The sequence below is a fragment of the Sorex araneus genome, chromosome 9 (assembly GCF_027595985.1).
Source record: "Sorex araneus isolate mSorAra2 chromosome 9, mSorAra2.pri, whole genome shotgun sequence".
NCBI classification, from domain to species: domain Eukaryota; kingdom Metazoa; phylum Chordata; class Mammalia; order Eulipotyphla; family Soricidae; genus Sorex; species Sorex araneus.
In genome coordinates, this window is record NC_073310.1 from 37376246 (window position 1) to 37391086 (window position 14841).

Sequence of the window (14841 nt, forward strand, 5' to 3'; positions counted from 1 at the left end):
CTCCGAGATGGACGGAGGAATCGAACCTAGGTGGGCTGCGTGCAACGCAAACGCCCTACCCACTGTGCTATCACTCCAGTCTGATTTTCAACTATAGTTGCATCAAATTCTTTTCCATAGTAAAATCTAAGTATTTTTCTCTGGTGATAGAGATATTGTATAACATGGAAATAACTGTAAGTTCAGAAAATCCAGATGCTCAATCAAAGAATTCTCTGAAAGAACATCTCTAGTACATTTGAATATGATGTCCCTAATAAGAATTACTTAAACAATTGTACAGAGTCAAAAGACAGGCTGTACTTGGGCATCAGGGAATACTAATAGCTTTCTTCTCTTCAATTACAGTAAGTCAAAAAATTAACTTATCTTGGATCTAGACTGTTAACTATTAGAATAGAAACAATTAAAAAGCAAGTGAAACTGCCAAAGAATAAAGGAACTCAATAGAAATATTCTGGCACAGAAAGCTGTGATTTCTCAAGGACCAAACACCAAGATGGGTATAGCCCCTGAACACTTTTGTGTGTAGACCCAAAACAAAAGAAAGATAGTTTAGTTAGTACTCCAGTTTTGGGGTCACATGCTATCATTGTCATACCACACCCCAGATATATTAGTTATGTGATTTCAAAACCTCTCCAATAGTGAATGGCTCCATTGGGGGAAAAAAAATAAACAGCCTCCTCCTCCTCCTCCTCCTCCTCCTCCTCTTCCTCCTCCTTTTCCTTCTCTTTCTCCTCCTTGTAACATCAGCTTACAACACTGAATAAGTTTCAGATGTACAGAGTCAAACAATGACAACTATTCTACATCCTAAATATCACCTCACCATAGGATGAGTTATCATCTAAAACCCCCATCAACCAATCTACCTCTTCTACTGGCTCTACACACCCCCTAGTCTCCTTACCCTTACAACCATATTTGTTTTGTCAAGACCAAATGATTTGTTTCTACTTTCCTTCTATTGTCAGTTTGCTTTATTTTTTTCTATTCTAGCTATGAGTGAAATTGTATGGTATTTATCTTTCCCTTTCTGACTTAGTTTGCACAACTGTCTCAGGACTCATACTGAACAAATAACTGTAGCACTATCGTCTCATTGTTCATCAATTTCTCAAGTGGGCACCAGTAACATCCCCACTGTGGGACTTGTTACTGTTTTTTGGCATAAGTAATACATCACGAGGAGCTTGCCAGGCTCTTCCATGTGGGTGTGTGAGGAACTGGCCCAGGACAGACCACAGGAATCTAGCTTTCTTAAGACTCTTGTTACAGGAGCCTGCATTGTAGAATAACTTGTCTATCTGTCCCTGAGCAAGGAATTTGGATACAGGCACCCTGGGTCACAAGAAGGGTGGTGGTCAGACCAGATAACCAGACCCATATCACATGACCCATATCACAAGACCCATATCACAAGACCCAGGACTGCCCCCAGAACCGGGACATTCCTGAATACTGGTGCGAATACTGATCTCTAAAACCATAGGCTAAGAAGTGATGTCCTTTTAAATGGATTTAAAAGAAAGTTTGTAATATTACAAATCCATTGGCTATGAAATGCGCGGGCTCTGCTGTAATGGCCGAGGAAGGCCTATATAAGATCTCCTTTGGAGAAGCTCGGGGTCTTTTGCCCAACCTGCTGGACCTGCGTGTCCATGTAGGCGGCTGGACCCTGGCTAGCCAGTCTTACAATAAACCCTGCTTGCCGTTTGCAGTCTCTGGAGTCTCTTTGTCGGTAAGGGAGATCTCGATCCACGCCCTAACATTTCCATAGGCTAAAATTACTGGCCTGCAGATGCAAGGAAACAATGCATGTTTTGTTGCCTCAATATTCCTTCTGTAACTTCTTCTGAGGCTTTTGATGATGTCACTATATTGTGCTCTTTAGAGGTACCATGATCAATTAAAGGAGATTTCGGGGTACTCTACCTTTGTCATGGAGTCTGAGAGAACCTAGACCTTCCATGACATAAATTTCTTTCCCATTCCTTGTCTCAGCACCTCCAACTGAACGTTCACACAACATTTCCTATTCCTCAAAAGTAGAACTTCTGAATCATCTGTTGATTCTATATCTAATACAGGTTTCTTTCATGCTTTTCAAACTATCACCAAATTTCTGAATATCCTTCCTATCTACATTGCAAACTCACCTCTCCATATTTCCTGTTTTTAGCACCATACCACTTTATTTATTAATTTAATGTTTTTATTTAATCACAATGAAATGCACGATTGCAAGGTTGGTTATGATTGGATTTCAGTCATATAATATTCCAATACCCATCCCTTCACCAGTATACATTTACCATCACCGATGTACTGAGTTTCTTTCCCATACACATATCCCACCTACCTCTGTGGCAAACACTTCTCTCCCTCCATCACTCCTTCTCTCTCCTTTCTCTCTCTCTCCCTCTCTACCTCTTTCCCTCACACCTTCCCTCCCTCCCCCAAATATGAAGCCTCTCCACATTTTCTTAATTAAGTTGACTTCATTTTAAATTCCCTCCTCCAATCCTATCAATTCATGGAACCATGTAAGTTCCACCTCACCTTAACTTCTTCCAAATCAGAATTCTTATATAACATCCTGCCATCTCTCATTTTGGCAATTAGTAACGGTTGCTTAACACTTTTCTGAGAATTTTATTGTCTTTCCTCAAATTCACTAATTTTTTTGGTAGAATGTAAATAACAGGTCCTACAAATTCTGTACCACCTAATATTAAAATGACTACACAAAATTCACTTAATGCATAATGAGTGCATTCATCAAATAAAAATAAATAACACCACTGATGTTTTATAAGTGCAATTAGTGACTGAGGTTGGTAATCCCATTTTATTCATTTGCTTAACAAATACCAAATAAGTATTTTATGGGAGTCATATAGGAAACAAAGGCATCAAGTTATGTGTTACAGCTTAATCTACTTGCAAGTATATAATAACCTTACTCAGGTATACATATTTTGGGTGGCAAGACTTGCACGTGGCTGGCCTAAGTTTGATCCCTGCTTCTCCATATGATCCCCTGAACCTCACAAGAAGTGATCCCTGAGAAGAGCTAAGAGTAGTTCTGAGCACTGCCAAATGTGTTGCCACCCCCAAAGTATATACATATTAATTGCATCCATTAACAAATCAGGCAAAAATATTTGCCCTTCATTTATTTGCATTTTCTATTGATTGGTGTTCTGTAATTCTGGAGCCAAGGACATCCAGAATCCAGCCACAGTCATGCTCAAGGTCACTCTCCACACGCTCACATGAGCCTCATGCATGAAGGACCCAGCAGAGGAACCCAGGCATGCGGGACCCAGGGCTGAGATCTCCATGCCTGTTCAGATCAGGACTGGGCTTCCTCCATTCAGATCCCCCTTTTTCCAGTAGCTAGGCAGTCACACCCACAAACTGCTCCCGGAACCGTGTAATCACATCAATGGCCAACATCCACAGACTATAAAACAAAGATCCCAGAAATTTGGCCATGAAACCTCTTATTGTCTAGTTCTCCCTTTCAGAAAAGCCAGCAAGGTACCGAGAATATCCTGCCTGCACTGCAGAGTCTGGCAAGCTCTCTGTGGCGTATTTGATATGCCAAAAACAGTAACAATGATGGGTCTCATTCCCCTGACCCTGAAAGAGCCTCCAATGTGGTACCATTGGGAAGGACAAGTAAAGAGAGGCTGCTAAAATCTTTTATTTTTATTATTATTGAATCACTGTGAGATAGTTACAAGCTTTCATGTTTGGGTTACAATCACACAGTGATCAAACACCAATCCCTCCACTAGTGCACATTCCTTACCAGCAATATCCCTGCTATACCTCCCCTTTCTCACCCTCCCCCTGCCTCCATTAAAGACAATATTCCCCATACTCTCTCTCTCCTTTTGGGCATTATGGCTTTCAACACAGACACTGAGAAGTCATCATGATTGGTCCATTATTTACTTTCACCACGCATCTCCCATCCCGACTGATTCCTCCAGCCATCATTTTCTTAGTGATCCCTTCTCTATTCCATCTGCCTTCTCCCTTTCGCTCGTGAAGCAGTCTTCCAGCTATGGGTCAATCCTCCTGGCCCTTGTATCTACTGTCCTTGGGTGTCAAAGGCTGCTAAAATCTTAGGACTAGGATGAATGGAGACATTACTGGTGCCTGCTCGAGCAAATCGATGAACAACCAGATGACAGTGATACAGTGATACAGTTCTTTAATTTACAATACTGTTAATGATGGTTTCCCATGCACATAATTCCAACAGCACATTTTTTTTCACATTCTGCCACAAGGCAGAGCTATATGGAAAGAGATAAAAACTGTATAGTTTACTCAAAAATAATACATAGCTGGTATATATTTTAATACACAGTTTATGTGAATAACCAAATTGTTCCCTGCATTTATTTTATTTTATTTTATTTTTAATTTATTCTTCCCTGCATTTATTTTAAATCACTCCCTCCCGTGAGTCTGTTGCACAAGTGCATGGAGACCACGAGGTGGCAGCAGAGGAAGCAGTGACCTCTGCCCTGCTGCTTGCAAGCACAAGTGGAAATCTGGGAACTGTCACCTGGTCTGACAAAAACTTGATGATAGTTATGAAACTCCTAGAAACATGGGATCTTTTGGCTTGCTTTGTTTTGCTTGGGGAGGAGGGCACACCTGGAAGTGCTCAGGGCTTACTCTGACTCTAAGCCCAGGAATCACTCAGGGGACCATATTGGGTGCCAGGGGATTGAACATGGGTCAGACGCATGCAAAGCAAATGCCTTATGTTCTATACCAGCTCTCTGACCTGAAACATGAAATCTTGTGAAAAACATATAAAAATATTTAAACTGGATAGGTAGAGTTCCAGGAAGTGTGAGGTGATAAAATCACAAATCCAAGAGGATAAAAAGGGAAAGATTATGGGTGCCAGGTTTAAGATAGTTGCCTGTGGTTGGACAACTTCCTCCTGCTCATTAGTCATCAAAAGAGTAAAAGGGAATGGGTGAAATAATCATCTAGGATCATCCATCAGGAACTCCCTATTCTGCCTGTGAAACTGAAGGGCCTGACATACTGATGAAGATTCAACCAGCACTGACTAGATAATTAAAAACTGAAAAGAAAATTCTAGAAAGGACAACTGAGAATTGATCCCTGGGTCCTGCTACATGCAGGTTTTGTAGGTCTGTCTGCCCAATCTTCTGAAGCCTCCTGCACTACTATGAAAGTTTTGAGCTATACATATTTACTATTCACATGTGGTATTTATGGAAGCAAAAGACAGTCTCATTTCAGCATCTTTGGTTTCTTTCAGTCTATTTTCATCATTTTAATCAAGTTCATTGATATTTTCAATTGTGTGCTTTGCCTCAAAACTGAAATAATAGAACCAGAAAGATAGTCCAGAAAGTAAGTCACTTGCCTTGAATGTGTCCTTCTATGGTCACCCAGAATACCACAAGGAGTTATTCCTGAACACAGAGCCAAGAGTAAGGACTGAGCACCACTCTATGTGTCTCCCCACCAAAAGACCCCAAAACAATAATAATAATGAAGTAATAATGAAGAAATAATAATGAAGTCTCAAGTTTTGATAGTTCATGAAGTTACACAAATACTTCACTTTATCTCAATTTGTTCTGAGAAAGAATAGCAATATGAAATTATATTATTTGATTGAACCAGTTATTATAGAGTAGACCTGCATATATAATATATGACAAAAAATTTTAAATCAAGAATAATCTCTAGTCAGTAGTATTTCAAAAGTATTTATATTTATATTTATATTCCCTTGTTTCCCCCCCAAATATTATTCTGTATACAATCATGTGCCAGCCACAGCAAAATTTTAATGACAATGACAGGTCACATAGAGGGATGGTAGTCTCAAAGCTCCTTTAAATAATAGATACACAATGCATGATCAAGAAAGACAAAATTTGGGGTTGGAGCAATAGCACAGTGGGTAGGGCGTTTTCCTTGCATGCAGCTGGTTCAATTCCCAGCATCCCATATGGTCCCCTGAGCACCACCAGGGCTAATTCCTGAGTGCAGAGCCAGGAGTAACCCCTGTTCATCCCTGGGTGTGACCGAAAAAGAAAAAAAAAGACAAAATTCAAGTACAATAAAATTGGTAACAAATTATATAATCTTACATATGGTGAAAACAGAAATGTGTTTCCTATGACACTACTCTATTCCCTTATATTCAAACTTATTATAATTTTAGTGAAACTTGTTAATTCTCTTCCATTGAAGAGAACCAATATAAGCTTCTATGATAGGCATAAATAAGATGCAAAATAATAACCAAAAAATGGCATAGATTATAGGTCCGGATAGGGTGTTTGACTTGCACGTGGCTGACCCAGGCTTAATTCCTCCATCCCTCTCAGAGAGCCTGACAAACCACCGAGAGTATCACACCTGCACGGCAGAGCCTGGCAAGCTACCCGTGGGGTATTCGATATGCCAAAAACAGTAACAATAAGTCTCATAATGGAGACATTACTGGTGCCAGCTTGAGCAAAATCGATGAACAATGGGACGACAGAGCTACAGCACATTTTCATCTTATCTTTAAACTAGGTTTTAAGTAATAACTAGCCCCATGCAAATATTACAGAAGTAGGATCTTCTGTATGTAGAATAATTCACTGACTGGATTGATTGATTAGTTTGGGGCCTACATCTCATTGTACTCAGGGTTTCCTTCTGGCTCTGCACCTAGGAATGACTCCCAGGGAGTTTGAGGGACCTCCATATGTGGTACTGGGGATCAGACCATTGGCCGTGAGGAAGGCCCTACCAGCTGTACTATCACTTTGGCCCCACAGTTTATTTTAAAGATCTCACTAGAAAAGAACAACAGTCACATACTTAAGTACTTCATTGAGATTTCTAAACACAAGATAAGGGTATGAACAGCATCTTTAAAAATTGAAGGGTCATACTTTTCTGATAGTAAAATATGTAAGAAGTTTGCATTGCACTTTGTCTGTATATTAAAGCAGAAATTAAGCTATTCTCTGAGATGAACTGTTGTTCTTGTATTGGGGAAGGGAAATGAGTAAGGCAGGGGTCTCCCAAGCAGTGATCACCAATGAGAGTTTCCAAGGATGAGATGCTGCTGAACCCTGTGATGCCCAAAATTACTCTGACTATCGTGGTAGTTCTCAGGGGACTCCAGGGATTCACACAGCAATGGCTCTAAGACCATGTGGTGCCAGAACTGAACCAGGTCAGACACATGCAAGGCGTTTGCCTTAATTCCTGCATTATGTCTTCAGTCTTCAATTTGTACTCATGGTTCATTGGTGAGTGGAGATAGGACATTCACACATGTGGGAATAAAATCTGTTTGAAAGTGTTTCTGCCAGGGCCAATGAATCCACATGAGAAGTGAAATACAGGAACTGTACTTCAAAGTATTGACAGTAAAACATTGCATCTATGTAGCAAGATAGAGGGAATAAAGTGTACTAACAACTGCCTTAGAAGCAGCAGTCCACTCTTTTTTTTTAATTTTTTATTGTGGAAAGTTACAAATTTACAAAGTTTTCAGGTTTAAATCTCAGTTATACAACGCTCGAATACCCATCCCTTCACCAGCAGTCCACTCTTAATGTACAGTCTAAAATATGTCAGTATAGAGCATAGATAAAATCCCTGATAAGCCAGCAGAGGGCTCCTGTCCTACACCTACCATATTGGTCATACAAACAGCTTTATATGAATTATGCTTACAAATATTTTTTTTTTTGCTTTTTGGGTCACACCTGGTGATACACAGGGGTCACTCCTGGCTCTGCACTCAGGAATTACCCCTGGTGGTGCTCAGGGGACCATATGGGATGCTGGGAATCGAACCCAGGTCGGCCACGTGCAAGGCAAGCGCCCTACCCACTGTACTATTGCTCCAGCCCCACCCATATTATTTTTTACTTCTCTCTAATTTGGTTTTGTCCAGTTTTCCCCCTCTTCTTACATCACTGTTTTTACTAATCATTATGTTTGGGGATAAGGTAGTAAACACAATTTGTTCACAACTTTTAATTCATTTTAATTTTCTATAAATTGACAATCTGAGTTTTGCAAATATTCTCACATAGTGATGAAGTCCGCATTCATGCTTCCGAACTATTATGTCCTTTACAGTTAAGCATCTGATTCACTTCTTTTTTTTTTTGCTTTTTGGGTCACCCCTGGCGATGCACAGGGGTTACTCCTGGCTCATGCACTCAGGAATCACCCCTGGCGGTGCTCAGGGGACCATATGGATGCTGGGATTCGAACCCAGATCGGCCGGGTGCAAGGCAAACGCCCTACCCGCTGTGCTATCGCTCCAGCCCCTGATTCACTTATGAGGGACTTTCTTATGATTTTTTTCAATATGTCTGTTTTCCTTTTTTTTGTTTCCTCTCAAAACTCTCAGAGTTCCATATGCTTCTTCTTCAGTTTCTATATATGTCTTTTCCATTTTAAAAAATTTAAATTGTCTTATTATAGTCTACATGCCATTTTATAATGTTTTATATCTCTGGAGATTTTGATTCTTCCTTGTTTTGTTTTGCTCTGCCTTTTTTATGACACACCTGGTAGTGCTAATGGCTTACTCCTCAGGAAATTATTCCTGGTGATTTCCTGCCTGTGGGACCATATATGGTTCTGGGGATGAAGTCCAGAGCAGCCACATGTATGGCAAGTACTTTACCTGATACAATAGCTCTCTGGTCCAACTCTGATATTTTTTATTGTAATTTTGTTTGGGGGGTCACACCTGCTGGTGCTGGGGTTTACTCCTGACTTTGCACTTAGGGATCACTCCTGACATGGTTTCAGGACCATATGAGGTACTGGCTATCAAACTAGGTTGGCCGACTGCAAGGCAAGTAACTACCCACCCCACTATCAACCCTGCTCCTCTAGCCCAATTCTAATTCATTTTTATATCATGGATCACATTTTCTATTATGTAGTTGTATTACAGTTTTTCCCTTCCGCTTTACTGAAAGGCACTTTATGTCTCTGATTTTAAACTGTACTCTTTCATTTTTATAATAGATTCCAAATTCCCGCTCTTTGGGAATTGAGATTTTCATTGTGTATGCATTTGATACTAAAATTACACTCAGAAATCTTAGTGTATGCTATTTGAGTTTTCTGTTTATTATATATGCTTGTTTACTTTTGCCCACCTCCTCAAAACCTGTGTCATGACTGTCTTAAATTTGAATCTGGCAGAAGTCATTATTTCTACTTGAAACAGCTTTCTTTTTCAGAAACCACACGCCTCCTCCCCCACCTTCGACCCCCACTTCCCCCCACTCCCTTAAGAATTTAGCACAGACACTCACTTAAGAATTTCCTTGGTAAGAGGAATTCTAAAAACTTTTAATATAATAAGCTTAACAGTAAAAAATTGTAGTCATGTGTTTATGTGTGAAACTATTTTTTAAAAAACATATGATGGAGCAATAGCACAGCAGGTAGGGCGTTTACATTGCACGCAGCCAACCTGGGTTCCATTCCTTCATCCCTCTCAGAGAGCACAGCAAGCTACCGAGAGTATCCCACCCACATGGCAGAGCCTGGCAAGCTATCCGTGGTGTATTTGATATGCCACGAACAGTAACACAAACAGTAACAACAAATCTCACAGTGGAGACGTTACTGGTGCCTGCTCAAGCAAATCGATAAACAATGGGATGACAGTGATACGGTGATTAAAAAAACATCAGTTCCTTAATTTTTTTTCCTTTATGTAGTTTTGCTTTTTGTTTTTATGTAGTGCCGGAACTAAGAACTTCAAGCGTGCAAGACAAATGCTCTGCCACATCCAGCCCAGCATTTCTCTGCTTTTAAAATACAAAGAGATAAAACACACTGGAAAATTATTGCACTGTCCATGTGTTCTTCCTGCACTAACATACGTCTCAGAGATCTGCGCCCTACAAAAACAGGATGAGGGTGCTATTCGGGTTCAAGCTATACTTGGAGTATCACGTTTCACTCAAGTGAGAGAAGGAATCTGGAGTTCCAACCTCCATCAACAATCAAGAATCAGGAATGCTGTATCATTTGTGAAGGCATCAAAAATCAGATGAGCCAGACATGTAATGCGATTTAGAGACAACCGCTGAAATAGAGCTGTTACCAATTACATTCCACGAGACTTCAAAATACTGCATGACTGCCCACCTACAAGATGGTCAGAATTCTATGTCAAGACCCTGAATTAAAGGTTTGAGGCTTTTCGTGTTTCTGGAGCAAGCAGACACCATTGGGCTACACTAGCACACAACAGGGTGAATGGAGATGTTACCCAGATTTACCTTATTTCCTTTCAGAAGTCCAAAGTCATCTGGAGACAGTCTCATGAAATATTTTTCAATAAAAAGAATAAGTTATTAGAAATACAATCACTGTCACTGTCACTGTCATCCCATTGCTCATTGATTTGCTCGAGCGGGTACCAGTAACATATCCATTGTGAGACTTATTACTATTTTTGGCATATCAAATATGCCATGGGTAGCTTGCCAGTCTCTGTTGTGGGGGTGAGATATTCTCGGTAGCTTGCCAGGCTCTCTGAGAGGGGCGGAGGAATCGAACCCAGGTTGGCCGAGTGCAAGGCAAATGCCCTACCCACTGTGCTATCACTTTAGCCCCAGAAATACAATCAGATACTATAAAATTTACTCATTGGTCTCCTCTGTAGAATTTTTAAATATACTTAAAGCAAGTATTTAAAACTAGTCAATATTTTCTTTATATTTAAATTCTATTATTTTTATATTTAATTCATTTTTATACTGTAATTCTATTTAATACTTTAATTTTTATATATTTAATTTATTTTATACTATCACTTGTATCACTTGTCATCCTATTGATCTTCAATTTGCTTGAGTGGGTGCCAGTAACGTCTCCATTCATCTCTGTCATGTGCTAGTGTAGTCCAATGGCATTTGCTTGCTCCAGGAACATGAAGAACTTCAAACCATTTGTTCAGGGATTTGACGAATAAGTCTGATCATCTTGTAGGTGAGTGGCCATGCAGTGTTTTGCCATCCCGTGGAATCCACTGGGTAACAGCTTTAGTCCAGTGGTCATCTCTAAATTGCATTACATGTCCGGCCCATATGATTTGTGACGCCTTGGCAAATGATACAGCGTCCCTGATTCTTGATCGTTGATGGAATGCAGAACTCCAGATTCCTTCTCTCTTATAATTCTGCTTAATATTTTAATTCTAATTTTCTTTATATTTTAATTCTATTTATGACTAATTCTGTCCCTCTCAGAGAGCCCGGCAAGCTACAGAGTGTATCCCACCCACATGGCAGAGCCTGGCAAGCTACCTGTAGCATATTCAATATGCCAAAAATAGTAACAACAAGTCTCACAATGGAGATGTTACTGGTGCCCGCTCGAGCAAATAGATGAACAACGGGACACAGTGCTATGGCTGTGTGGAGTGAAAGAATGCTGTATTAATAACAATTAGAACTAAACCCCAAATTTTCTTGAACTAAACCCCAAACTTTCCATTTAATCACACATTTTTCTGTGTATAGAACGTAAGAAAAATAATAATGAATCGGTCCCATACACAACAGTGCCCACTGACTGTACTTTTAGCCTTCCTTTGAATGTTTTATAGATACATAATCACATTGCACGTTCTTGTTAAGTAGCATTATGAGTTGTTTTAAGAAAATGGTTGTATATGACATATATCAAAAAGAACCCCAGAACCCAGCCACAGCCATGCTTAAGGCCACTCGCCACATGTTCAGATGAGACTTATCCATGAAGGAACCAGCAGAGGAACCCAAGTATGCCGGACCCATTGGTTGAAATCTCCAAGCCTGCTGGAATAGGGACTTGGCCTCCTCCACCCAGATCCCAAGTTTTCCAGTAGTTTGGCAGTCACACCAACAAACTGCCCCCAAGCCATGTAATCTCACCAAGGCCAAGATCCAGAGACTATGAAACAAAGCTCCCAGAAGAGAGAAACACAGTTTTTCCTGGAGCGCGCTGCCGTCTAGCCACTGATGTACCTAAAGCAGCACACATGTGTTTGGTTTTAACATACTTGCTTGTATTCTCTTATATATGAGCTTAAAGGGCCCCAGAATAAAATCAACAACATTTACACACTTCCCTCTTATTGTGGTGGGAAGATGCTTGCTGGTTGTGTGGGTGTTTGAATATCATCTGTAATGAACTATTGTTTATTACAGTTGTTGATCCCCAGTTTACCAGTAGCTTGGCGGTCACACCAACAAACTGCCCCTGGTGCCATGTAATCTCATCAATGGACAAGATCCAGAGACTATAAAAGAAAGCTCCTGGAAGAGAGCATCACAGAATCTCCTAGAGTCGCCATCCCTCTCAGAGAGCCCAAAAAGCATTAAACTAACATAATAATGACTAAGAAAGCACCATACTAAAGTTTCACCCTCCCACACTTTTCTCTCACACACTACACACATGCTTCAGTTCTTTTTTTTTTAATAGCCCAGCAAGCTAGCAAGAGTATTGCACCCACACAGCAGAGTCTGGCAAGCTACCCATGGTGTATTGGATATGCCAAAAACAGTAACAATAAGTCTCACAATGAGAGACGTTATTGGTGCCTGCTCGAACAAATCGATGAGCAATGGGATGACAGTGACAGTGACCATTTTATTGAATCACTGTGAGATAGTTACAAACTTTCATGTTTGTGTTACAATCTCACAATTATCAAATACCCATCCCTCCTGAAGAATAGTTTTTTTGTGGGGGGCTCACACCCAGTGATGCATGGGGTTACTCCTGGCTCATGCACTCAGGTATTACTCCTGGTGGTGCTTGGGGGACCATATGGGATGCTGGGATTTGAACTCGGGTCGATGCATGCAAAGCAAACACCCTACCTGCTGTGCTATTGATCCAGCCCCACATGCTTCAGTTCTTAAGGAGTAATTAATTATATCAACTACTTTGTTTCAGATATATCAGAAATCTGAAAGTTAAAGTTTTCTATATTTTTGGCTTTATATATTATATATTATAAAAAATGATTATATTGATTATTCTATAAACAGGTAGCTAATAATAGCACACAGTTTTGAAAGAAAAACAGTAAATTGCCATAGTAAGCAATGTAAGCTGCTCTATAAATGTATAGTTTTATAAAATCAGTATATATTGCTTATCACAAAAAATGTTAAATTCTGACTTCCATGTTTCAGATTTTGTGTGTATAATGAAAAGAACTTAAAATTGAATCATTCTATTGTGCTTCCATTCTTTCTGAAGCTTTCAAATATCTAACTAGCAAAAAGAATCTTGTTTTACATTCTTTTTTCTTCCTCTCTTCTTTCCTAGTCCTCAGCTGACTACACATGTCATTTCCTTGGGGATGCCTACTTACTCAAAACATCTTGCCTTATCTTTATTGAAGACAGGTTCTGGCACTCCTTTCCTTTTTTTTCATAAGGGCTTTCCACCATAAAAGTGAATTATTTTTCTTCCCATCCCAGATTAAACCAACATCTCCAGACTGCCAGTTCTAGTCTAAATCTGCCACTGCAAGTGTTTATAAAAATCAAGTTCAAGGTCTATTTTTCCAAGACTAAAACTTGCCTCACTATTACTAAAACCAGTTTCCTGATTTAGTACTACTTACTTATCACTTCTTTGGGAAATACAGCAGTAATCACATAGATTAATTAAAAAGAGACTGTTCTGCTAGTATACTAATAAAATTTAAGCATCCTTAAAATAAAATTTTAGAAAGAATAACTTATTTGAAATTTAAACAGATTGTTTTGATCTGGGGGCTGGAGCGATAGCACAGTGGTTGGGCGTTCGCCTTTCATGCGGCTGACCCGAGTTAGATTCCTCTGCCCCTCTCAGAGAGCCTGAAAAACCACCGAGAGTATCACGCCTGCACTGCAGAGCCTGGCAAGCTACCCATGGTGTATTCAATATGCCAAAAACCAGTAACAATAATTCTCACAATGAGAGACGTTACTGGTGCCCGCTCGAACAAATCGATGAGCAACGGGATGACAGTGACAGTGACAGTGTTTTGATCTGACTGTAACTACACAAACTCTCCCTCTGCATGTAACTATTTTCAGTAACACGTTTAAAATAATTCAATGCTGGGGGAGAAGACAGCTCAGATAGAGAATGGACCACCAAGTAGAGGATGTTGGGAGGACCTATTTGGGTTGGAAGATGCGAACTGAAAGACTATAGACCGAACATGAAGGCCACTCAATACCTCTATTGCAAACTACAACACCCAAAAGTAGAGAGTACAAAAGGGAATTCCCTGCCGCAGGGGCAGGGTAGGGGGGAAAAATGGGATGGGGGTGGTGAGAAGGATACTAGGATCATTGGTGGAGGTGAATGGGCACTGGTGGAGGGATGGGTAAATGATCACTGTATGAATAAAATGTAAACACAAAAGTTCATAAATTTGTAACTGTACATCACAGTGATTCTCTAATAAAAAATTTTTTAAAAATAAAAAATAAAATAAAATCATTCAAAGCGCTTAAATTTAAAAAGTATTTAAAAAACATTCCAGGGGCTGGAGTGATAGCACAGCAGGTAGAGCGTTTGCCTTGCATGTGGTCGACCCAGGTTTGATTCCCAGCATTCCATATGGTCCCCCAAGCACCGCCAGGAGTAATTCCTGAGTGGAGTGCATGAGCCAGGAGTAACCCCTGTGCATCGCCAGGTGAGACCCAAAAAGCGAAAAAAAAATAGCATTCCAAATAAATATACAAATATATATATTATATATATGGACATCTTTTA

General features: G+C 40.0%; 1 protein-coding gene across 1 annotated transcript in view; it reads right to left on the reverse strand.

Moving 5' to 3' along the window:
- The window catches only part of FMN2 (formin 2), a 330212-nt gene that overhangs the window by 262871 nt on the left and 52500 nt on the right, over positions 1-14841 (reverse strand). The gene's annotated exons all lie outside the window — the stretch shown is intronic.